Source organism: Electrophorus electricus, chromosome 16 (genome assembly GCF_013358815.1).
Source record: "Electrophorus electricus isolate fEleEle1 chromosome 16, fEleEle1.pri, whole genome shotgun sequence".
Classification (NCBI taxonomy): domain Eukaryota; kingdom Metazoa; phylum Chordata; class Actinopteri; order Gymnotiformes; family Gymnotidae; genus Electrophorus; species Electrophorus electricus.
In genome coordinates, this window is record NC_049550.1 from 10642819 (window position 1) to 10668773 (window position 25955).

The window sequence follows — 25955 nt, forward strand, 5'->3', positions numbered from 1 at the left end:
GTTGGTGCCTCTTGTTGGCTTCTTGGCCTTTGAGAATCCATACCTTGAATCCAGAATCCAGACCTCTGTGAGGTCATTGGCATGGTTCCCTGCAGTGTCAATGTAGTGCCATGCTCTATGGTCAGTCAATTCTTAAATCTTCACTACTCTAGTTCCCACAAACATGTTGAAGTGGCAAGATTCAGAGTGAACCATTGTAAGAATGTAGTGATGTCGGTCCATGAGGTGACTCCTCGAATAGGTAAGGTGAGCTTGTTAGCCAGAACCTTTGCTAGATGTGCACCAGCTAGTGCTGCGCAGAGCTCCAATCTTGGTATGGAGTGCTGCTTGCATGGGGCTACACGTGACCTGGCTGAGAGGAAAGCAAGGTGTACTCTCCCTCCCTTATCTTCTGAGCGCTAATATACCACAGATCTGTATGCTTTCTCTGAGGCATCACTGAAGATGTGGACATCGTGGACTACTTCAATATGATCCATGTCTGTAGGAATGTAGCACCTAGGTAAAGCTAAAAGGGGTAGGTACCGAAGTTCCTCTTCCCAGGATCACAAGGCATGGAGTGGGTCCTCTGTGATCTGGGGATCATCCCAGTATCTTCCCCACAGTTGCTGGATAATCAGCTTGGCCTATGTGGTGTATGGGAGAATGACACTAAAGGGATCGTACTGGCAAGCCAGTACTCGGCATATGTTCCTCACGGTTGGCGCATCATAGACAACAGGCCTGTGCATGAAGCCTAACTTGTCTGTTCTACAGTGCCAGCTGAGACCAAGGGTAGATTTGCATGGATTTGTTCTGTGAGAGCCACAGTTCTAATTCAGCTAACCTGGCTTCTGGGGCAGGTGACTGATGACATCAGGAACATTGAACGCCCACTGGTGGATGTTGAAACCTCCCAGAGCTAGATGTGACCACAGTCTGTTGAGCAGGCATCTGGCTTGGACTGTGGGCAGACTTTGGAGGCAGTTGTCCACATAGAAGCTTCACTCTACAGAGACTCACTTCATCTTCTGCAGAGGCTTTGGAAGAGGCATACCTCTGGAGTGCAAAGGATGCACAGCAAGGACTACAGGTCATCCCAAAAGGTAGGACTTGCCATTCACAGATGTCTGGGGCATTATCTATCCTCATGCTCTGCCAAACAAATCTCAGAAGGGACTTATCCTTGGGTAGAAGCCGAACTTGATGGAATATCCCTTTGATGTTGTAACTTATTGTAACAGTGTGTTCTCTGAAGCAAAGGAGAACTCCTAAGAGTGAAGGGCTCAGGATTGGGCCAGGCAGTAAGGTCTCAATGAGGTTAAGGCCTTGGTATTGCAAGGAGCAGTTGAATACAGTGCCATCCTTTCCATTATTGGTTACCATATGGTGAGGAATGTACCAGGTTTCTCTGGTTGTAGATATTTCTGCAGTAAATGGCTTCGTGATGGCATCAGCATGCTTCAGCTTCTCTATCTCATTGTTGTATGTGGCTGCCATATCAGGGGCTCATGATAGGGGCTCAGAGTGATTATTGCTGCCTCTTCTCGCCGGATCTTATACTTTTTTGTTGCCATGTTTTCTTTCCCGGATCATAATTCTGAATTAAATATTTGGTTTATATCCTTCTTTTGATCTCCTGTATACAATATGACACTCCCCAAAAGTCTTCATCGCCTGTTCTGTGTATCTCAACCTTACCTGCCCTCCTGCTATGAGCTCTCTTCCCACTTACGTTCACTTTGGCTGCTTCTTTATTGGGTGAGTTTTTATTCACTTTTAAACTTAATGGCTGCCAGACTTGGATACGTTTGGTTGCTATGTGTCCTTACTGTTCTTAGGCTGGTTGTTGACTGGTATAGCAGGATGGCTAACGTAGCATGGTAAGTAGGTCCGAGTCGCACCGAGCAGAGCTTTTTGTACTTAAGTGGACTGGTTCTCTACCCTGATGTTTTCTGGTTGTATGCAGTGTCTTTTAAAACTTTTTTTGCTTTGGAGTATTTGTTTGGTCTACCTGCCTTCCACTATTGGACTATGGTGTTCTGGTACACCCCATCACAACTCCACAACCTCTGTTCCCATTATCGTCTGGAGTCTTCTACCTACATGCTATGGCAGTCACTTGGCATTATTCGCCGCCTCCGATATTCATTGCTCCTACAGACCTCAGTTCTCTACATACCACTCATTTGACTCTGCTATTCCTGTTATCTGTACAACCCCCCCACCACCCCGGTACCCAGAGAATTAACCTTGGTGATCTTCACTCTGTGCCTCGTTCCGTTTCCCAGCCCCCGCAGGAAAACTCTAGGACTAATAAACTTAGGCTGGAAGCTTGCTCTTAGGCTTGGATAGAGAAGTCATGATCCCTGAGGTATGTAGGAAGATGGGTCTGATGTCTCAGTCTTCCAGTCTCTGACTAGTCACCATTATACAAGGATATAGGTTGCACCTTGGTAGTAACGAAGCCAAAGGAACACACATCCAGCTCAAAGGACCAGAATGTTCAATAGAGGTAAGGTAAGGTATAGCGAGGCAGGTTCTAATAGGTGATTTGTTCTCCTTCGGTGTGTCAGTCAGAACACTGGAGTGTAAGTTGTCGCTCAGTAGGTGTAGTCATTCAGTAGTTAGTAGTCATTCGATAGGTGTAACAAATCGTCAGGACACAGGTAGGTGTGGATCCAAATGCAAGAGTTTTTCAAATGCAGGCAGAAAGGAGTTGTGAGGTGAATTAGAAGGACAGTCATAAACGAGAAGGGAATGGTGAAGAGGATATTTGAGGGCACAATCCAGCATCAAAACCAGTAGGCAGAATCTGAGATCCTCATCTAGGGGGGAAGCAAAAGTCATAATCTAGGAAAAACAACAGGAACAAGATGAGACTTTATTAATCTAGAAGGGGGACTTTTCTGTTGCTTAGTCCTGTTTTATTTTTTCAAAAGTATCACACTAAATTCAGTGCATTTTTCCTTGAGTGAATAATGGAAATTGAGTAACCTTTGAAGAGAGCAATTTATTCTATACTGATGTGCCTGATCTCTCTAACAACTTTTAAACTACTGCATTTCCCTTGTGCTGCAAGGGGAATGTTTTATTATATGTAATTGCATCTCTCTAATGGCAAAGCTAATTTTAGGATAGTTCCTATACAGGCCTTGTAGAGATTTGTAGGAGAGTCGGGTGCTTTACAGAGCTGGCCGTCTTTTGGTGCGGCTTATGAAAGACTAATATGAGACAACAAAAGAGCGTACCTGGGTATATAAGGTATGGTAGTGTTGCATATGTTATTACGAACTCCTTTTCTTTGAGATTACCCCAAATCTCCCATCAGTGGACATATCTATCTATTGAGGTGTTGTTACGAACCCCAGAACAACCATCAGCCCCACACAGCCATGCCCACTCGCACACACCCTCGATCTGACTCACCGGAATTCTAGCGCACACCTAATTCCTATTCCCCTCATTACCTACCCCTTTATAAGCTTCTCCTCCCCTCATACCAGTCGTGAAGTATTGCTTCTATGTGGCGTACTGAGCATTCTCTCATCCTGTGTGCTTTCCTGGTTATTGACTCCTGCTTGCCTTCTAGACCTCGTCTCCTGCCTGACCCTCGGACACCTCCTGAACGCTACCCCGTGCATCAATCTTGGACCGACCTGACCACGCTTACCCGTCCTACTGCACATATTAGTTTGGTTGCTAAAATAAAACCTCTGCAACTGGATCATCTTCTACATGTGTGCATTCATTACAGGTGTATACAAGGATGTGGAATTATGTACAGAGAAAATATGGAGAACACAATGCAAGCACAGTTTTTCCTTGTTTTCCTACATTTATGATGTGATTGATAAACAATAATGAAGCTTTTACAATTCACTTTCTCCTTCTACCTCTATCTGATTCTTTTATTGCCTATGATGCATTGATATTGCTTCTCTGTGTTAATAAAAGGTCTGTGGTATGCATCTCTGCTCCCAGTATAACTTGTCTCCATGCCAACACTCTCCAGCTGAGGGGATCAGCTTTAATTAACATCTAAAGCATGTTTTCCCCTTTACATTTCTTAAACCATCACTTGGGTGTGATTGGGTGTATCAGAGTGCTAGTGATGGAGGGGAAACAGCAGAATCAGTAACTAGCCTTTTGTCCTATAGTTACAGTTAAATGTCATGAAGACTGTATGGACTAATGGTACTAGATGAAGGTCAATATTTTTTGTTTGTTTTTGAATATACATATTTCATTATATACTCAAGGTTTGAAAAATGAGGAAAGAAAAACCCATTTCTGGTAATTCAGTGGAAATTATTTTAAGGACCTGATGTTCTATTGACAGTAGTATAGCTCCCTTAAAGGACAGTATTAACCTATTTCTGGTGTTATTTCTTCTCTGACCTATAAACATAAGTAGCCAAATGGATATATTCATGTAGGCATTTCCTGGTGTTTTTTTTATTATTTGGTCTATACTGCATGTTTGTATTTCAGGATATTTCATAAATTCAATATACCCTCACCACCAACTTTATTAGAAACACTTACATTGAGTTAGCTGGGTTCACCTATCAAGTAGTGTGTTGGATGCCCTTTTGCCTTTAAAATAGATTGAGAATGGATCTCAAACCCAGATTGTGCAGGTGGCAAACATGTGCCCTGACCAGCAGACCAAAATACCAGTTCAAAGAGGGTATCTGTCATGATTTTATTTGAGTGTTAGTTATATAAGTGCTTGCTTTGTCAACCAGTTAGTAATTCACCCCCCCCCCCCCCCCCCCCCGCTCTATGTAGGAAAAATAGAGCACGCACACCTAAGCATGTGTGAAGATAGCACAATGGACAGTCTTTTTTCATAGCATTGATCAGTGGGCTTTAATTAGTTGTTTAACATTCACTCGAGTCCTGGGAAATGTCTTTGGGGGGAAAAGAAAATTTAATTGACAAAGTCATTGAAATAGAATCGTGGGTGGAGAAGGGAGAGTTCAGACATGTTGTATTACATCTGTATTATCCTGTAGCTTACTGACTGAAACCATTATAGGTGAAAAATACAAAGGAAACAGACAGGTTGGTGATGAAGTGTAATCAATATTTTAAAAGGCAGTAATGAGAGTAATGTGTAGTTAGATTTATGTATGGTTTGATATTAGCAGAGGTGGAGAAGTGCAAGTCTCTCTTCTAAACATCAGTTATCATATAGGGTATTAATGGTAATGAAAGTTCAAACTACAATAAACAAATTCAACATTTAAATGAATATTACATTTTTATGTGTATGTAACACTTATCTTGCAAGAACATTCACTAGCCATTGTCAGGTACACAGATCTTGCAAGTGTTTTTAATTGATTTGGTGTACAGTTGCAGATTGAGTTGCAGAGGCATTCTTGAGGCCCCAAATATCAAAAAGGAGTTGTAGGGTGTTTCTCAGACTGAAAGAACTGTAAAGATAGAAACTGTAAAACATATTTTGGCTTGCAGAATCAATTCTTTCAAAGTTCATTCACCCCACATCCACATTACCAGTGCAAGCCAACACAATAAACTGCAATGCATATCAAACTGCCATGTAAACAGTTACATTTTACATATATATATATTTTTACTATTAAAAGCCATGCTACTTATTAAAAGGGTTAACAGCTGTGATAAAAGAACTTATTTAACTTTATTTAAGCTTAAAAATAACAGCTCTCTCTAACAATACAGGAGAACATAATATTCATTTACAGCTAATACACTGTAAAACAGAACAGTTCTCTATCACCTCAAATAAGAAAGTTGAATGCCCAAGCATGGACACATCTGCCAACCAAATCAGTGCTGATTGGCTGAGATTGGACTTCAATTCACCTGATTGGTGGTTATGGGAGTGATAATGAGTGTCCTTTCAGGCTGCCTGCCGTGCCCATCAGGCATAGTGAAAGATAGCTGTGATTCGTTCTTGGTGCATGCCGATAGTTAATGTCCTCTTCTCTGATGATTGGTTGCGACAGACCTACTGTGGCCCTGGTTAAGTTAAAGAAATTATTAAGCACTGCTGGAGTAATGAGGGTGGAGGGTGCAGACGAGGTTCTGGAATGAGTAGACAATGCATTTATTAGTCACACCTTCATCTCTGGATTGCTAGGCTCACGCCAATATCACACTTCTTGTGTCTAAGTCTTATTTAAAGTGTTTATCATTGATTTCTGTTTTGCCATTACAACTGTGGTAGAAATATGAACTCTTTAATAGAAACTTGACTGAATTGTTTCCATTTTTATGAGAAAGGATACCAAGGTTAATAAGTAAATGTGAAAGGCTTCCATATCAATAACATTCATCTGCATGCTGCATTAAATTAATTTATTCATGAAAATAGAAGACTATTTGCCAATGAACCAACTTAGAGATAATGCAGTATCACGGCAGACAGACGGGATCTATGCATAAGGCATGGAAGAATATTAAACTGGAAGCAGTACAAAGACAATTACAAAAACACAGTAATCAGGACCAGTAAGGACAAAACCAGAGTGACAAGAGGCTCAGGTACAAAAACACTAGACAACAACAGCAAAGGAATCAAAACCAGAATGACATAGTACATAAAACACAGAATATAGCTCAATATATAAGGCAGAGCAAGCAATACTTTGAGGAAGTATATAATACAGAGTCTATATATGAGAGCCAATCAGCGTACAACATGTATTCTGGTGAGATGAGGGGGGTGTAGTCAATGACACTTGACTGGTTGTTTCAGAGACAGAGTGGTTTGCAGGTGTGGCAGACATGACACTGCAGTTGACATTTTCCACTGGAACCGAATACCTCCCTCTGTTGGCTGCTTTGCATGCAGTCTAATGATTTGCACATGCCTTCTGCCCATTGACCATATCTTCATAGCAACTGCTTGCAGTGATATGAAGGATGCTACATCCTTTTGGGAACTGGAACCCAAATATCAAAGTATGCTGTAAATTATGCATTTAACCCAAACAATCAGTTTCTTAAGCTCATTCAAACAGACCTTATGTAGGACTGTAGCCCTGGACTGTATCATAGGTGAGTAGGACAATGCGACATTAAAAGTCAGGCTAGGACAGGCTTTGGGAATTTATATTTAATGTGGGATTTAGTGGTAACATCAGAGGAGAGGTTGTTTTACCTGCACAAATATATAATGTTACTGAGTTGCACTGTTGGCTATGAACAAAAGAGGTCCAGATAGTTTTACAAATAAAAGTTGTAATAAAATAGAAATATTTGTACAAACATATCCAAATACAACCAGAATACCCATTGGTGTCATTGTCATTTTAATTTCACCAATCCCATATAAACGTCAGGAAACTTGATTCCTGATCATCTGTCAATATCCATGGACCACTTGTTCTTTGGCCATTTAGATGGATCGCTGTCAAATCCAGCTACCTTTAATTTAAGTAGGTAATGGCTTGTTTCATTTCTGCCTAATAAACATAGCCATGTTGAAGAATGTTTTCCCACTCAGTCTAACTGGGTCATGTCAGCGCCTATCCTGTAATAGCTGACAGCCTTCCAGCCATTCAGATAAGCATCATTACATCATTATGTCATTCTTAGATTGCGGCCTATAACTTGACCCCTGTGTGGAGCCCTGTTGTTCATGGATTGTTTTTTTGTGACTAGTCACAGAGTGTTTATAGAATTACATGTGCCAGGTGTCCCTCCAGGCACAGGAGGGACTGAATTTTGGAGCAGATCCTAGAACAGTCGAGTGCTGGCCTGGAGCCAACAGAGCTTCCCACCTACTTCCAGAAGCTATTGTGCAGTCACATGTGGGAACCACAGCAACATGGCCCCCAGGCTTTTTCTAAAGACCATATATGCACTTAGCTTCTTTATATCAGAAACTTAAAACATCCAACAACTCTGTGGTCAGGAGCTAACTACTACTGAAGGACTAGAGGATGGCTAACATATATTGTGCATGGCAACAGATGCGCTATATACTCATAACTGTTTGCATAACTCTTGTCATGGCTGCTGAGTCTATATTCCCAACTGCCACCACTTTGTGACACTGGATGTCAGAATCCTGCTGGCAGTGAACTGAAGAATGAGCCAGTAACAATGTTGCATTAAAATAGGCCTATCGCTCCTGGTAAAATAAGCATATGGTCCATCATAAACACATGTAGGGGAGATGTGCTTATGAAATCATGACAATTCTGACACTTGGGGATATATAGCGGGGACCTAGTAGGGGATCAGAATGAGAAAAAATATTTCTTGATTGGTCATGGATGGGGTACACTAGGGGTAAAATAATCTAGCTAAACTCATATTGTTTAGAGGATAGTATTGCACCTATGTGTGTTTAGGTTACTCCTAATCCACTACAGTTGTTAGTGGAGTAGAAGGAAACAAACTATCACATTTAGAGTAAAGTTAATTTTTACTATGTAACATTTAACAGCCCATAATTTTTTCCTGGGATCAGATGAGCCCAAAAATGAGCACCAACACATAAATCTGCCACAGTTAAAAATATAAAGAGGGGAAGTAGGCTATAACAAAAACACAAGTAATGATAAGAACACTTAACTAACGCTAGCGAATAACAAAACAGGCAGATAAAACACGAGGCTTGGAACACGAACAGCAGCTATGATTAACATAATGTGCAGCAAAGCAAACAAGGAAAAAGACAGGTTTAAATACACATACTAATAAGAATTAACAAGACAAGGGTGCAGCAAATGATGAGAAAATACAAAACATGGAAGCAAAACAAATACACCAGACAGGGTAACCATGACAATAAGGGCACTAGGAGGGGCCAAACATGACACACTGTTAAGGTTCTTTTGAGAAAATGCAGACGTTGCTCTTATTGGCTGATCTAAAACTAGTTTTGCTGTTTTTTTCTTAAAGTGATTGGAATAAAGGGTGTATCGTCCTTCTGAAATCAGCCACTTGATAAAGTCCTGGTGTTGGCTCACATGTTAAACATTTATGATCAGTGCTATGGTTGTGTGCAAGGTGCAGTCTGAAACGTGATAAACCATGTTTCCTGTTTTGAAGTACAGAAACATTCCCATCAGAGGGCACTCTCTCCAAAAATATTCATTTCAGTTTAGCTCACTAGAGAAATGCATGAGATGTTGTTATGAGCTGTTATTTACAGTATATCAGCATAATAATGACAGTTTGCAATATGTGTATTTTCAAAATCCTATTAGAATTTGATGTGGTATTCACCAACTGTTTGTCTGTGTGTTTATGCTCCTTTCATGTACCGATACACCTTTGTGGCAGCCAATGGCAGTGTCTTCTTAGCATAATCCGTCCGGTGCAGAGGCCATACTGTGGCATGCCCATGGACACACAGTGGGCATTCCACCATTGGTGTGTGTGTGTGTGTGTGTGTGTGTGTGGAGTTGCATGCATGCATTTATGAGAAAAATCAACCTTGAGAGGAACCCAAACTGAGAAACTTCATTTGAAAACCCAAACACATCAGAGGAATGGGTAACCCACAATCCATCTTTCACCATTTTATGCTACATCTTGTTGTGATGCAGGGGGACACATTCATGTTTCATGAAATGCTATTTCATATTTCTCTATCCCTTTTCAAAGTCATTATTTTGACTAAGAACAAAGTCACAAAATAAGCATAAAGGTGAACACTGTTTAATATGACTGCTTGCAGAACTCAAAACAGAACTCAAAACTACTCCAACCAACACATTTTGACAAATGCCATCTTTGGGGTTATGAGATAATTAATCCAGCATACTTTAAATCCATAATAAAACAGGTGCCATCTTTAAAAACAACCTAATCAAAATCAAGCCATAAACATAATTGCAACACCCACAAACTTTTATAACCACCTGGTTACAGTTTTTCAGTTTGATTATGTACATTTTCCAAATATTACACATATTTTCTAAAACTAAAAAGCTCAAAGCCCTCAAAACCAAATAGCCCCCCCACACGCACACACACACACAGAGCAGGTACATATGCACACAAACCACAAAGTTATACTGTGTGCTGCAAAACACAAAACTCACTTAATCAAAATGCAAATACATCAAAACAGCCACTGAATAAGCCATTTACAATATTTACATTCATGTAACTGTTCACAAATCTGCCCACAAAATGTAATGTCACAAAAAAATGTCTGAACTGCTGTATTATGTACAGTAAAAATAACTGTGGGAAATGCAGTATTGCAGTAGTACTGCATGTTTATAGTACATTTGCATAAATATGCAAGAACAAACAAAAACAAATTACTGTTACAGTAAAAACAAACAAACAAAAAACAAACCCCACAATGTCATGCATCATCTTGTCGATCACGAGGATTTTGCCCAGATTCCCTCATGCTCGTTCAATGGTTTACAGTATAACACTAAGAAGTGTGTTTTGAAAAATTAGTGCAGCAGAACTGCAAACTGTGGAATCAATAAGAATGTGTTTATAGTTGTGAAGAAATATTGTATGATTATGGTATTTTACCTTAAGGAATCAATTTTGTGATGTATTATTTCAGTGACAGTGTCTATCCAAATGACAAAAACTGTGAAACAGAGAGGTTTAGAAAGTCAGCAGAATGCTTATAAGAATGAATCTAGTTACCGTCACCTTTTTTTGCATCTTAACACTGAAAAAAAAACCACCACCAGTCGCTGAGAGTTTAAGGAGGCAGCCAGGGTGTCATGATTGGTCACTCCCTAGCGTCTTCGTTGTCATGGTGTCTTTATTTTTCTTTATGTCCTCGTTGTGGCTCTGTTCCTTAGCTTCGTTTTCTCTGCCCCTCATGGGTTGTACCTGTGTCTTGTTAAATCTCATTGTATGTGTATTTAAACCTGCCTTGTTGCCTTTGTGTTTGCTGGTCATTGTAACCCATATGCCCTGTTCGTGATTCCTGGCATTGTGTTATATCCGAGCCTCTCTATCTGTTTTGTGATCTCTGGTGTTAGTTAAGTGTTCTTATTGTTACTTGTATCATTGTTATAATCTGCTCCCTTACAACCTAGCCTCCAAAAATAACAAACACATTTTTGTTCTGTTTCTGTGCTCCGATATGTTAGATTTGAAATGTCTATGAGGTGAAAGTGTAGAATGTTAGTTTTCATTCAGAGGTATTTACATCTATAGTGGGTTAAGCATTATTAAACAATCTTTTAATACAACTGTCATATCTTAAATAAAACTGGCATGTTTAATAAGGAATACCTGAAATTCATGACCTTCACACATCACCAGTGTTTGGTGTAACATTGGCGCTGGCCCGAGTGCCGATCGGCATGGAGCAGGACGCACAGACTCCCTCGATGATGTGAAACATTTATTAACATAAAACATCAAGAACGGTGGCACTCACAACATTAACGACAGACATGACTTATACATTTAACTAAACACAGGCTACAGTAACATTTAACAATGACTACATACGCATTTTACATACATCAGCAAACAAACAATGACCAACGTTGAGGCACGCACTGACGTGGGTTTAAATAGACACACACAAATACGTAATCCCGTACCGGATGCGTGCCTTCACGGGTGTGTGGTTACAAACATGGGTGAACCCCCCTGCATGCAGCAGGCCATACCATGTTACTGGGGGGGGGAATCCCGTGACAGAACCCCCTCCCAAGGAGCGTGGCTCCTGATGCGTCCCTCCCAGGACTGCGAACCCCGAGCTGCCGTGTGCAAACACACACACACACACACTATGACAATGCCCGGTGCCCACCCAATGCAAGGTGGGCCAGGAACCGACAGCCCGGGAGACCCCTCAACAGGAGGTAGGGAAGCAGGATCTCTGCTTCTAGGATTTCTGCTTCCCAGGAGACCCCTCAACAGGAGGTAGGAAAGCAGGATCTCTGCTTCTGGGATTTCTGCTTCCCAGGAGACCCCTCAACAGGAGGTAGGGAAGCAGGATCTCTGCTTCTGGGATTTCTGCTTCCCAGGAGACCCCTCAACAGGAGGGAGGGAAGCAGGACCTCTGCTTCCAGGATCTCTGCTTCCAGGATCTCTGCTTCCCTCAGGGCAGTCCGGTAAGCTCCTCGTGACAAGCGGGGGGGAGACGACGACCCCTCCCAGGGTGCGAGGTTCCCGATGCTTCCCTCTCCGGGATAGCGAACTCTGGGCTGCTGTGCACACACAAAAACAAAATACAGCCACGCTCGGTGCCCACCCAGCAACAGGCAGGCTAGGAACCTCTTCTCTGGGAGACCCTCACCAGACAGGGAGAGAGGCAGAGTGTCTGCCTCTCTCAGGTCAGTCCTTCATTTTCCCCATGCTGTGACGCGCTCAAAAACACAGAAGCGCAAACATCTCATGGTGCTGCAGCACCTGCAATCCGCGCAGGCGCTGTTTAACATCCTCAGCCTGGACGGACACGCGAGGGTTGCACGTCTGCCCCGGTTCTGGCTGTGCTCCTCCCGCTTTAGGAGCGTCCCAGAGGCGATTTGCCTCTGAGGCTTTGGGCAGACTCCTCCAGTCTCCCTGGCGAGTCTGCTGATGGGAAGAGACTCGGGCTACAGCTCTGCCCTCCGAGGGTCCTGCTGGCTCCACACAACCACCCTCTTCTTGGTTGTTGCAGGGCACATCGGTCCTCCTCGGACCAGGCTCGGTAGGGGGGGAGCGTCCCGTGACACTTGGTGACTCTCCCTGGAAATCTTCTTCCCCTACTGCAGTCAGGGGATATGTGCCTTTAGTTGCCTTTGCAATGAAGTAAAAATCATGTAGTGAGATTCAGACTGAGTGACTGACATGGCCTATCAAGAACACTTTTTACATTTCACATAGTTAGTTACCAAATATGTTTTGAGTCACTGTCCTGCAAAATAAAACACTATGCACTGAGCTTTAAGGCATTCTGTTTGGAGGATCGGTGCAGTTAAGACACCATCAGCATTTATATCATCTATGAAGACAAGCATCATCAGTTCCACTGGATGTCACACATGACCATGCCATCATACTTCACAAATGAGGCAGCATGCTTTGATATAAACAGATTCTTTTTTCATTTTCCTCCCGCAATACTTTCCTCATTCCATTACTCTGTGATAAATTAAGCTTTTTCCTTAACTCTCCACAAACTTTGATCCCATAACTTTATATTTAGCAAATTACAAACCTATGCATTCAGTTTTTTTTAACCAGTGGTTTGCATCTTGTGCAGATGCCCCCGCCCCCTGCAGTTATGGTGGTACATTCTTCTCAGGTGTATAAATTATGGGGTGTTTGGGCCACGTGCCTGATTTATTCTGATTTGTCAGCCTCATTATTGCCATTGACACTACCTTGGTCTCCATGGTGAGCAAAACAGGGACAGGATCCAGATACTTTAGGCTTTGTCTGGGCTTTCTTGTGTATCAGCTAATAATGCAACAATAGGAGGTGGCCAAGAAAAAACTGAGCCAACTGTCAATTTACCCATATTCTCTCCTAAAATAAAAGGACTATGAAATAAAAAATGGCTGTGCTTTCTATATGTGCCACACCCACCTCTAGTAATGCTTGTCTGCTCTCGGTTTCCCTGCTCTTTTGAACACCAGCACCACCCATATGCACATGTTGCGCAGTTCATGTGAATTGGTTCAGACAATAAATGCTTCCTGGTTCAGTTGTTCTCTGTGAGGTCTTGCAAGCTCTGGATATGTTGCTATTCTGGTTTATCATGTGGTTTTTTTTGGTTGTTTGTGTGGCTTTCTGTTTTCACTCTTGCCCATGCACATGATCAGACCCTACCTGTTCTTTATGGAATTCAGAATGTCGGATAATTTTTTACATTTATTTTTTTGTATTGCAATGCCTTCTCATTATAAATAAATATCTGCTCTTTACTACAGCCCCTGATGTCTCTGCATTAGAACATGGTTCAGCCGATACAGATGCAAAACAACCTTAAATCAAACTTGACCTTCTGCATGTAGTGTTTGTTTGATATAAAATTTGAGGTGTTTGAGAACAGAGAAAAAGTAATTATCAATTACTTATTCCAATTATATACTGCACTGTAGATGTAATATCTGAAAGGCAGTACAATTAATGTCATCATCTGAGGAAATTCTACACCATGTTTCATCAGGCCTATGTCTAACTTGACTAACTGGCCTGACTACAGTTTAAACTTCAACACCCTATGGCACTGACACACCTGCAAAGTGCAATATTCATGACTCACTACTGCTGTTTTCATTCTCCTTTATTCAGATTAAAACTTTTACAGTGTTTTGGTCAGGTATACATATATGATATAATGGGTGTGGTCCAACTCTAAATGTGAATGGTCAGTAATCTAGAGATCATACATTTGACTACCTAGGTTTATAGGGATCTTATATCCAGATTAGTGCATGTTTTTATTATTTTATTTATTATACATTATTTTGTGCATGTGGGTGTTAAACAATATGTTAATTCTACTTTCTAAGTTGAAATGAAAAATTGCAAATATGTTATATGATAGATTGAAAAAATATTTGGAGATTAAGCCTACATCTGAATATATTTTTTCTTCCGTTTTAGAATTTTTCATAGTGATATTTATTTTTAAGACAAAAACATATCTTTATAAACCATGTAAAACATTCAACTCTGCCTTCAAACTTATAATAAAACTATTTTAAAATTATAAGAACTTTGTGAAGGTAATGTATGCTAACCCATTTTTAACCCAATTCACGGAATTTCATTAGCAAATAATTGTATGAAAAATGTTTTTAAAATATTATATGGATGATTCTTCTTTTTGGTATCATTGCACTGTTAGTATATAAGTTTTAGTTTTCAGTACACATTAACTTCACCTTCAGCAGATATACTGTGCTTGTGATCCTTAGCTGTCCAATTGAGTGCAGTCAGATCATCTGAGAACCAAACGAAGTCATTAATATTTTTATAGTTTTGAGACCAACACACCCATCAAAATATTTATGATTGCCTTAGAGACACAAAGCATGAAGCATAAGTAACAGGAGCACTTATCACCGTTGGTCAAATGTCATATTGTCATTTACATCATAAGCATCATACTGCACTTCCTGTATCCTATCTTTCATTGGTTTCTTGCTGATAGACAGATGCTGGCAAATAGGAATTCCACTGTAATGGTTATAGTTCCGAAACAACCCTTTGAGAAATCTCTGAGGTCATCAGGCAACAGCACTCACACACAATGAAGTTTCACACTGTGAATATGGAGCCTTCACTTGATGTGCTAGGATAACAATTCTCTTTTACACAAATCTACACAAATAAAAACCTAAATCCACAAAACCACTCGATACATTTGAGCTGTTTACTTTTCACAAAAAAAAAGGATTGAGAAGAAGGAAGAGAGTGGTCTAACCTGCACACCAAACTGGGGAGAGTGTGGAAGCAGGAGATGCCTACCCTTATACTCTCCCCCCAGGTGTACCATTAAATGGGGGAGAGTGGGGAAGGAGGAGGTGCCTTCCCTTATACTCTCCCCCCAGGTGTACCATTAAATGGGGGAGAGTGGGGAAGGAGGAGGTGCCTTCCCTTATACTCTTCCCCCAGGTGTACCATTAAATGGGGGAGAGTGGGGAAGGAGGAGGTGCCTTCCCTTATACCCCTCCCCCAGGTGTACCACTAAATGGGGGGGAGTGGGGAAGGAGGAGGTGCCTTCCCTTATACTCTTCCCCCAGGTGTACCATTAAATGGGGGAGAGTGGGGAAGGAGGAGGTGTCTTCCCTTATACTCTTCCCCCAGGTGTACCATTAAATGGGGGAGAGTGGGGAAGGAGGAGGTGCCTTCCCTTATACTCTCCCCCCAGGTGTACCATTAAATGGGGGAGAGTGGGGAAGGAGGAGGTGCCTTCCCTTATACTCTTCCCCCAGGTGTACCATCAAATGGGGGAGAGTGGGGAAGGAGGAGGTGCCTTCCCTTATACTCTTCCCCCAGGTGTACCATTAAATGGGGGAGAGTGGGGAAGGAGGAGGTGTCTTCCCTTATACTCTTCCCCCAGGTATACCATTAAATGGGGGAGAGTGGGGAAGGAGGAGGTGCCTTCCCTTATACTCTTCCCCCAGGTGTACCATTAAATGGGGGAGAGTGGGGAAGGAGGAGGTGCCTTCCCTTATACTCTTCCCCCAGGTGTACCATTAAATGGGGGAGAGTGGGGAAGGAGGAGGTGCCTATCTTTATACTTTTCCCTCGAGTGTACCAATAAATGGGGGAGAGTGGGGAAGGAGGTGCCTTCCTTTATACTTCTCCCCCAGGTGTACCAATCAACCTGCCATCACCCACTGTCCCAGCAGAACCAGATGGGAGTACAGAGGAGACCGTATTACCACCTTCCCCAACAGGGTTCCTCCATAGAAACCAAAAAAATGCCTGATTTGAATACATCTAATGATAAAATGTACATGAGGACTTTGACTTTGTAAGTGGAATGTAGTTATTTGTGTACTATTTTCAATGTTTCTTATGAAGAATTAATTAAGAAACAGTTATCTGACAGTACTTTGGAGTTTCCTCATGTACCTCCAGAATGAAGTTGTAATAAGGAGTGTCCTCAATATTTCTTACAGGTTTGTTGTGCAGGAGGCAGACTGTAATTCAGGTTGTGGCCTTTTCTAGATTCACAGAGGTGGGATTGGTCACTACTGCACCTTTGGACCTGCTGGACCAGCCAGTCACTGCCATGCCTACAGACCCATCAGACCCATCAGCCACACCATTCCCCATTCTGTCTACCCCCCAGTCTTCTACCCACTCTGTTCCTTGGTCCTGCTCCTACTTTGGTTGTTTTCTGTGCCTTTGCCTTCTGTCAGGTGAATCCCCTCGCCTCTAATCCCCTCTAATTTACCTGTGTATTGCAACTTTTTGTTGTCATGTTCTAGTTCAGTTCTTGGTTTAAATGAAGGTTTGTGATTTGAGATATCTATATATTGTATCTCTTGTTAAGTTCGGTTGTGTTGGATATCTGCTGTTTTGGTTTGTTTTCTCTTCTTCAGTAGTTCTTGGTGTGTGGTTATTGATTTTGATATTTTCTCTAACAATTTTAATAAACTTGCAATTGCATCTTCCCTTGCTCTTCATCCCATGACACAAAGAGGTGTGTTTCCAGACCTCTTGAACAGTAGACTCCAATTCAGATCAGACAGTTGACAATCAATCAGTCTGTCACCAACACAACTTTTGTTACTCTTCATATGATTATGATTTAACAGAACACTTATGTAGGTGAAAGTTGGCATGTGAACTTGCAGATGAGTATAACCACAAACTTCAATCGTGGCATGATGAATTCCTGGCAGGTCCTGACAGATATTTTTAAACAGCATTTGAGAGGTTATTAACACTATTTTTTGTTTCTTTGGTTTTTTTTTTTCTTTTACAACTGCAACTTGCATAAGGTGGCAAGTTGTAATAGTTAGTGATACAACTTTCCACCATACTGGAATAGGTTGCTACAAGTGTGCTTGCTATTATTGTCTGTGATATTATAATAGAGATTTAGCTGCTATTTGTAGTACACAAATGAGAGCTTCACCACAAAAACTCTTGAGTACTAGGTCCCTGGACAAATGTGGTGCTAAGACAAAATGGTTATCCCTGGTCTCCCCAATTGTCTTATACCAGCAACAATATGTCATATCTAGTGATGAGTGCTGGGTGTCTGGTTCAGAGCATGTTGATGGCTTCAGGGAAGTCGCAGAAAGTTGCAGGTCAGGCCAACTTTGAATGAGTGAATAAAGCAAAAGGCAAAAATAGTGCAAACACTAAAACTTGTAGCAGCACAACTGGTAAAACACAGAATTTTAATGCGCTCCACATTAGTAAACCTGGAGCTGTAGCAGTAATATTTCAGCAACTCAGGACCTCGGCTGAGTTGTGTTACAATGTTTTTTTGTTTTACGATTCTTTTGAGAATCCCAACTCTGTTTGGTTAAATCTAAATTGAGAAGACAGTGCAAAAAATGTTATAATTAGGAAGATATAATTAATAATAATTACTATGAAAACATGTTCCAGCAGATTCCTCCTTTGTAACATATGAAGGATTCGACCCTTTCTTTCGCAGGAAGCTACCCATATGCTTGTGCAGTCTCTTGTGATCTCAAAGCTCGACTACTGCAACTCACTACTTGCCCCTTCATAATTGAGGTCAATGGTCAAAGCCCGATCCATACCACAAATAATCCGAACCTCAAGTACGGCTCGGCTTGAAATACCTTGCTTCAGGTCTCATGGACCACAAGCATCGAGACTATTTTCTGTCCAGGCTCCAAGATGGTCGAATGAACTCCCGCTTGCTGTCCGGAAAGCAGAGTCCCTTGCAGTCTTCAAACGCAGACTGAAGACCCATCTATTTGCAGAATATTTAAAGGACAACTGACACTGCTCCCTTATTGACTGACTAATTTAGTATTTATTGTAGGGTACTGTTTATGTTTTTTTAACAAACTCTAGCACTTATATGTTATAGAACTTATCACTGTTTAAGATAGACCTTATGTACTTTGCACTTCTAGGTATCAGCATTCATCCCTGTATTCTACAGTATTCTAGTTCATTGGTATGTTTAACCTACTATACTGTACTTGGATATATTCTATGAGTAAATGACAAAGCACTTTTGTAAGTCGCTCTGGATAAGAGCATCTGCTAAATGCCGTAAATGTAAATGTAAATGATAATTAGCTATGCCTGTAAATTCCAAGCAGAACGTCCCTTAATTAAAGACAAAGAATTGTTTACTTTTATCTATAGTGTTTACATATTAAGATAGGTCCACAAAAATTCTGCATTTCAATGGTGAACCACAATGACTAAATATTGTAGTCCTTTATGTGTCCTACAAAACGTGTTTTACATAAAATACATAATGGCAGGGAAAGTTTAACGTATGTTGGAGCCATGTGACCTCTGATCATATCAGAGCCTGTTGTTCCTCTTACAGTAAGACATATACATCGGGTATTTAGTTGATGACACCACACAAAAAAAGGTATGGCTTTGAGAACTTTGCTTTATTTGATGAATTTTGGCAGGCCATACAAATCAACACCAGACTCTCTCTTCATGAAAAACAGTGATTACAATTTGTTTCTTAACCAGTCAAAAAATTAGATGAAACTTCTGCCCCATGATACAAAAGATAAGATTATTAGGGAAAATCCTCCCTTTTCATGCTATACACAACAATCTACCTGTGGAATTAAAAGAGAGAGACAGAAAAAGAGAAAGTGAAGAAGTGAGCGACTTGGAAGGTTCTACGTGCAGAGGGATCCACGTTAGGAATCCAAAATACACAGGAAGGGATTTTTCTAATAAAGTAAGAAAAAACCACTACAGTATGTTTCTATGATGTTCAATACATAACAGTGATATAAAATAGCAACATTTCACACATTGCAAGATGTACAATTACTTCTGCAATTACACTGTGACCAGACAACCACATCTCTCATACATCCTGGAATGATAAAAAGAAAACTCTCTCTCTAGAACGTAACAGGCAATCTAGACACACAAGGAGGCAACGCACAATGAGGAAACTGATACACAGCATACCTGGGGTCAAACACTGTCAAATAACAACGACTAAACAGCACTTTATATACATACATGGTAACAGGGTAAAATGAGGAACAGGTTTGATACATGGGAGGGGTGTAGCCATGAACATACACACGACATCACACAAACATAGGGAGGAGGAGGCCATGCCGTGACATCTTATTTTATTATTTTATTTTATACAAATACATATTTTGTTTTGAAACCTAATTCATATATAGGTTATCAACTTTCAATATTAAGATTTATTTAGTTTTATCTATCTATCTATCTATCTATCTATCTATCTATCTATCTATCTATCTATCTATCTATCTATCTATCTATCTATCTATCTATCTATCTATCTATCTATCTATCTATCTATATAGCTACCTTCACATCTTTCACCACAGTAGCCTCCACTGCAGTTACTCTTTTCTTGTGGCATAAGGTTATAGGGGACAATAACAAGGGCGATAATTAAAAGTTCACGCTGGTTTAGTTTTATTTACCTCTTGGTCGCAGTGCACAAGCACAGAGAGCAGCAACACTGCAAAGGGCACTTAGAGCAATCACTGCAAAGCCCTGTGGATTATGGGCTGCTTAGAAAATGGGGATGATGAAACTCTGTGCATGGAACGTCCTGATGCTTTTAATGCAGCCCGTGAACACATTCATTAAAAGGTGATGAATGCAGAAGAAGAGATTTCTAAAGTGCACATCGTGTATTTCACAATTGTTTCTGTTGAGTTCCTTGGGCATGGCACAGGGGTTATTGCCAAGACCATAAACAGAAAGTCCATACAATACATTTGTCAACTCATCTGGGCCCATAAATACAATATGCTGGTGCCTTTGGTGTGATGAACCTAAACCAGTCAGACACAGACAGGGGTGTCAATGGGGGGTTGGGTGGGCAGTTAGGATTCTAAAGGCCTGTGACTGACAGATGGTGTTTTTATATGTATTTAACTAATTTTGAGTATTTTGTAATTTGTATTTTGCTGAAAAGAAAAATAAGATCTAATTTGTAACAAAATATTTGTATTTTGTATCACAGCTTGTATTTCTGTATTTGAAATTTTAATGTATTTGATTTTTGAATAAGACATTTATCCCTAGGTTTAAACTGTAGAAAAAACTACTACAATCGGCCTAAATAAAGCCTTTGGCTTAATGTAAGTAAATCAGATGACACATCCTGTTGAGTCCAGCAAGCATAATTTTTCCCCCAACTGTATTCTGACCTGCCAATACCCTGATAGCTGCCAAACAGATACCATCTGTTTGGCACAAATTTCCACTAAGATATTTCCCTGATTGTCTCTATTGGCTGAGACAACTGAGACAGATGGACAGAGAGATACTGCTCAGCCACTGCAAAACAGATCTGGATATCCTTCACTTTCCTCAATGGATCGTATCCACTGATTTCATAATTGCCTGCAATGTTGAGGGGAAGTAAGTAAACCTCTAAGATCTCCAACTTTATCCATCTTTACAAGCAACCAATTCAACAAGTGGAACAGACACAAAACAGTACCATTGCAGGCGATTATGAAATCAGCGGATACAATCCATTGAGGAAAGTGAAGGATATCCAGATCTGTTTTGCAGTGGCTGAGCAGTATCTCTCTGTCTATCTGTCTCAGTTGTCTCAGCCAATAGAGGCAATCAGGGAAATATCTTAGTCGAAATTTGTAAATAGATGGTATTTGTTTGGCAGCTATCAGGGTATTGGTAGGTCAGAATACAGTTGAGGGAAAAATTATGCTTGCTAGACTCAACAGGATGTGTCATCTGATTTACTTACATTAAGCCAAAGGCTTTATTTAGGCCAATTGTAGTGTATATATATATATATATATATATATATATATATATATATATATATATATGGGAAATTAGCAGATCTCATTTCATAAAATGTGATATCAGTTTGTATAAAATGTACTTTTGTAATTACAAATTATTTGTATTTTAATTACATACTTGTTCCCATATAAGTATTTTGTATTATATTTTGATATATGAGCAAGTGTTTGTAATTTGTAATCAATCATAGTCTTTCAGCTCTCTGTTCTTACCCATGCAGGTAATGCTAACTACACTATAAGACTTTAAAAGACTAAAGTCTAACAAGCTCTCACATGGATAGACAGTATATCATTAGTCATAGACTTTTTTGTCACAACCTTTACAAAGACTGGGGATCATGCAGAGTCAGTATTTGCAAGATTGCAACTAGATTCTCCCAAGAGATTTTATCCTGTTCAACACAGGTATATATACTGTAATGTAGGGTGGTTGTGAGGTAATAAAAAGACTGTTTACAGGGAAAAGAGGCTTAACATTGAATTACACATATTAATAACATAAAACATAAGGGAGTATAGAGATTCTGTGTCCTTTCAGAAGGATTTGTGTACAGGGTAGAAGCTTCTGTAGAGGCCTCTGCAGGCTTCAGCAAAGGATCCTGGATAGGCTTTGGTGGACCTCAGGGTAAGATATATGACCTCTCCACCAGGCTCAGGACCATACAGAAAAACAATCTTCTTTAGGATAAGGCCAAGAGAAGTCTTTTCTTGGAATGCGGTGGTAAAGGGTTCCAACTGGTGTGGGTATTGAATATCAGTTTGCATATATTGACTAATGTATGGTTTGGATGTAATGGATGCAAACACTAATATGTAACAGAAGGTGGGATGAATACATAATCACTTTTGACAAATGTATAAAAATGTGTGTTCTGTGTTTGATTGTTAGACATTCTCCGGAGGGTGCCTCAATTATGCTTGTTAATGTTAACCTGCAATAAAGGACAGGACCAGCTATTCTCTTTAACTAATTCTAAAGTCTGCATCTTCATTTTATATTTGAATGTTTAACTTTGAAACTAGCTGACTGCAGATTTAGGAAAGACATTTATTGGTCTTTGGCTGTGGACCCACACCGTTATCAGCACCAACTGACAGATGACTTAAAAACTGCATCGTTCTGTGTGTGAGGGCTGGAATATCCAAAAGCTCGCATTTGGAAAGTAAGCAGACACCTTTTAGAAGTTCTGCATAGTTGGACATTTCAGACCTTTGTTCACAAAGTATTGTAGTGGTTGGGCCTAGGAGTTATAGAAAATGCAGACTGAATGTTGGTGAATGTGAGTAGACTGTTAAACATTATAAACATTTTTTAAAAGAATAATAGAAAAATGGCTGGTGTACAAAAATGAAAATAAAGTGAGAAATATGTTATAAAAATCTAAATAACTGTTTGAAAAACCTATGCTATAAAAATAAAAATAAGTGATAGAAAAAAACCCAGTTTGATTAAATAAACAGTTAACTATGAGATGAGAAAATGCAGAGAGAGAGAGAAAAGACAAAAGAGATAAATGTTAAATGTAGTTCGTTTTGTTTGTTTAAAGAGTCAGTCTGTCATTTTGTTTGTCTAAAGTGAAGTAAATGGTATATTAGATCATCTAAACAGCTAAGAATTGTTGGTTTTGAAGAACACATGAAATAAACTTATGGACAGTCATTTATTGATTAAAACACAAGGAATTTGAACTCATTTATGGTTTTAGAGATCTCTGTACGGATAGAACTTTGGCAGTTAGAATTGGAGAATGCCCAATTTTTGCTATTGACCGAGTGGCATAACTTAAATTACACAGAAACCGCTTTTCCACACTTGAGATTAAGGGAGCGAATGCAATATTGATACCAGTGTTTAACTTGTTTTGCTTTAACCAGCTATCATTAAAGGCAGTATTAGGTTTGGAACGTTTGCCATGGTGGGCAGGTGAACCGCTGCCAACACCTGGAGATAGTAGGCAGCTCAGGGAGTTGGAAGCGCATGTAATAATTAACAAAAAGGTAAGTGATATGTGAAAGAAGACTAGCTACATCATTACTGGTAGCTAGAATTAATTCAGTGAGCCAAGGATATTGTTGGGAATTGCTTAAGCAGAAAGCCGTGACTGTTCAGAAAATAGTAGCGGTTTTAAATTGGAATGAGACATTTGCAGAGATAATCAGCTTGAGAAACATATAGATTGCGAATAAGGGGATACAGACGAATGGCAAACCAGAGACTTAGTTTTACAATGTATAAGGGTGTTAGTGTGTATAGATATAGTTCTGTAATATATGTTTTCAGTAAAGAGGAAAATTGTGGACACAAAGAAAAGTAATTGCTTGGGGGTGAATGTTGTTTGGTAGACAAGTTAAGATAGTTGGGGTGATGAGCTGAAAACATTTTATAATCAGATATAAATTACTCAGCAGCTGTATTACATAGTTTTAGAGGTGGAAATTCAGAGTGGAACATCTTAAGATTATTTTAATTTCCCTCTTAATTAGCGATATACATTATGATGTTAAAAAGGTAGAAAATGTATTTCTGTACCTGATATGTTAGATAAAAATGGAAATTTCATACACACGAGCAGCTTAGTATCTGACTTCCCAAGGGGGGTGGCTATTAATTCAGGATAGTTGAATAGTGAAGGAAATAATTTAAATGGCCTCCATTTGAGTAACGGAAGAAGCAGAACATGGCTGTTGGAAATGTAATGTTATGAAAACTCAGAAAATAACTATAGAATATTTGATATGATGAACATCTTTTTAGACAAATTACAAGCAATAAAAGTGTGGAATATATGTCATTTGCATGAGTAATGATATTTTATTTTTAGCATTTTACTACCATAGAAGGAAACTGCAGAAGGGAAAGGAGAGTGAGAGATCTAACAGACTGCAAGAAAAAAAAGTGAGCTAAAGAGAGCTCAATTAGTTGAAAAACAGTGAGAATTAACAGCACTGCAAGCTTTTGAAAAAAGAAATGCAAAGCAATTCAAAGAGAAAGAACTGAAATACAAGCAGAAATGTGAACAGCCTTTTTTTGACTACAGAAAGAGATACCACCACCATATGCCCAAAAACAAGAAGCCACATCAATCCTATATCCAGTACTCACTACAAGAGAATGGACTGAAGCAGAAGTACAGATGGAAGTTGACAAATTGAAGGAGAGATAATAATAGAATCAAAAAGAAGACATGATGTTGTATAGAAAGAGATAATAATAGAATCAAAAAGAAGACATGATGTTGTATAGAAAGAGTTGAAAAAAATGGAAGACCAAGTGAAGAGAAGACATGAAAGTATGTTGAGAGAGTTAGATAAAGTGAAAACTCACCATGAAGAACAAAGAGGACAAGAAGTTCAAAGACAGCATGAAAAAGAGCTTCAAGAGTTCAGAGCATCCGCAACAGAGATGAACAAAAGGATTGCTAGAAGGGAAGAGAAAATGCAAAAGAAAGTTATGAAAGAAATTTAGGCCTGAATACAGGAAAAACAATTAATGGGATTTAATGAAGTATACTGTGAAAGTGAAAGTGAAGATGAAGAGGCACCCAGAGGATCTGCAAAATTAGCACAGAAATATCAAGTTATAAAGTGTCCACTATTATATAAAGGACACAAACAGACTTATGTGTCATGGTCATTTATGGATTTAAAAGGACTGATTGAACAACTGCCAGACATGAAATGTAGAGGTCAAAGATGGATTACAGTGTTTATAGAAGGCACAGAATGGGCATCAATTGGACACTGTAGATATAAAAGCTATCTTGTCACAGAAAGTTGGAAAAGGAAGGATGGAAAACATTTTCTCAATGGCACAAAAGGAGAACCACATCAAGAATGGATGGGGTGATACTCTGTTCAACCCACAAAGAAACAAGAGGAGGGATGCTATCAGACAAGAATTCCCATCAAAGATGGTTCCCAGTCAGATAGAAACATGGAACTGAAGCCAGAAACATGTATCAATGAGTACATCAACACCTTTCAAAGAAAGTGGCTGGGGGAAGCAGTGTCATAATGGAATCAAAATGAAACCAATCAAACTCTTTCAAATGTTGTTCAAGAAAAGCCTGCCTCAAGAAGTCAAGATGCATTGGAAGACATTGTAGGTTTAACTGAAAAAGAACAAATTAAGCTACTGTAATAGAGAAGCAACAAATTGAGACCCCAGTAAATCCTCATCCAAGTGACATCACTCAAGCCACAGTAGTAACTCAACCAATCCCTAACACAAACAACAATGCACAGAATATTCAAGCAGGGCCAACTACAAGTCCTATAATGCCTCCAATTTATGTTTATGTGAATAGTAGAGGAAAAGGAAGATGAAGAGGAAGAGGTAGAGGCTGAGGAGGAATGCAAAGACCTGTCAACATGCCACCTAATGGTGTTTACCAGCAAGATGGATATCAGCAAATTCAACAATTAATAGAAGGTCAGCAAGATCAGAGACCTCAGATATAATGCTGGACATGTGGGCAAGCTGGACACATAAGCCGCACATGCCTCAATGAAGGATGGTACTGAAGGTGCCCAGAGGAACTAAGGGAGAGC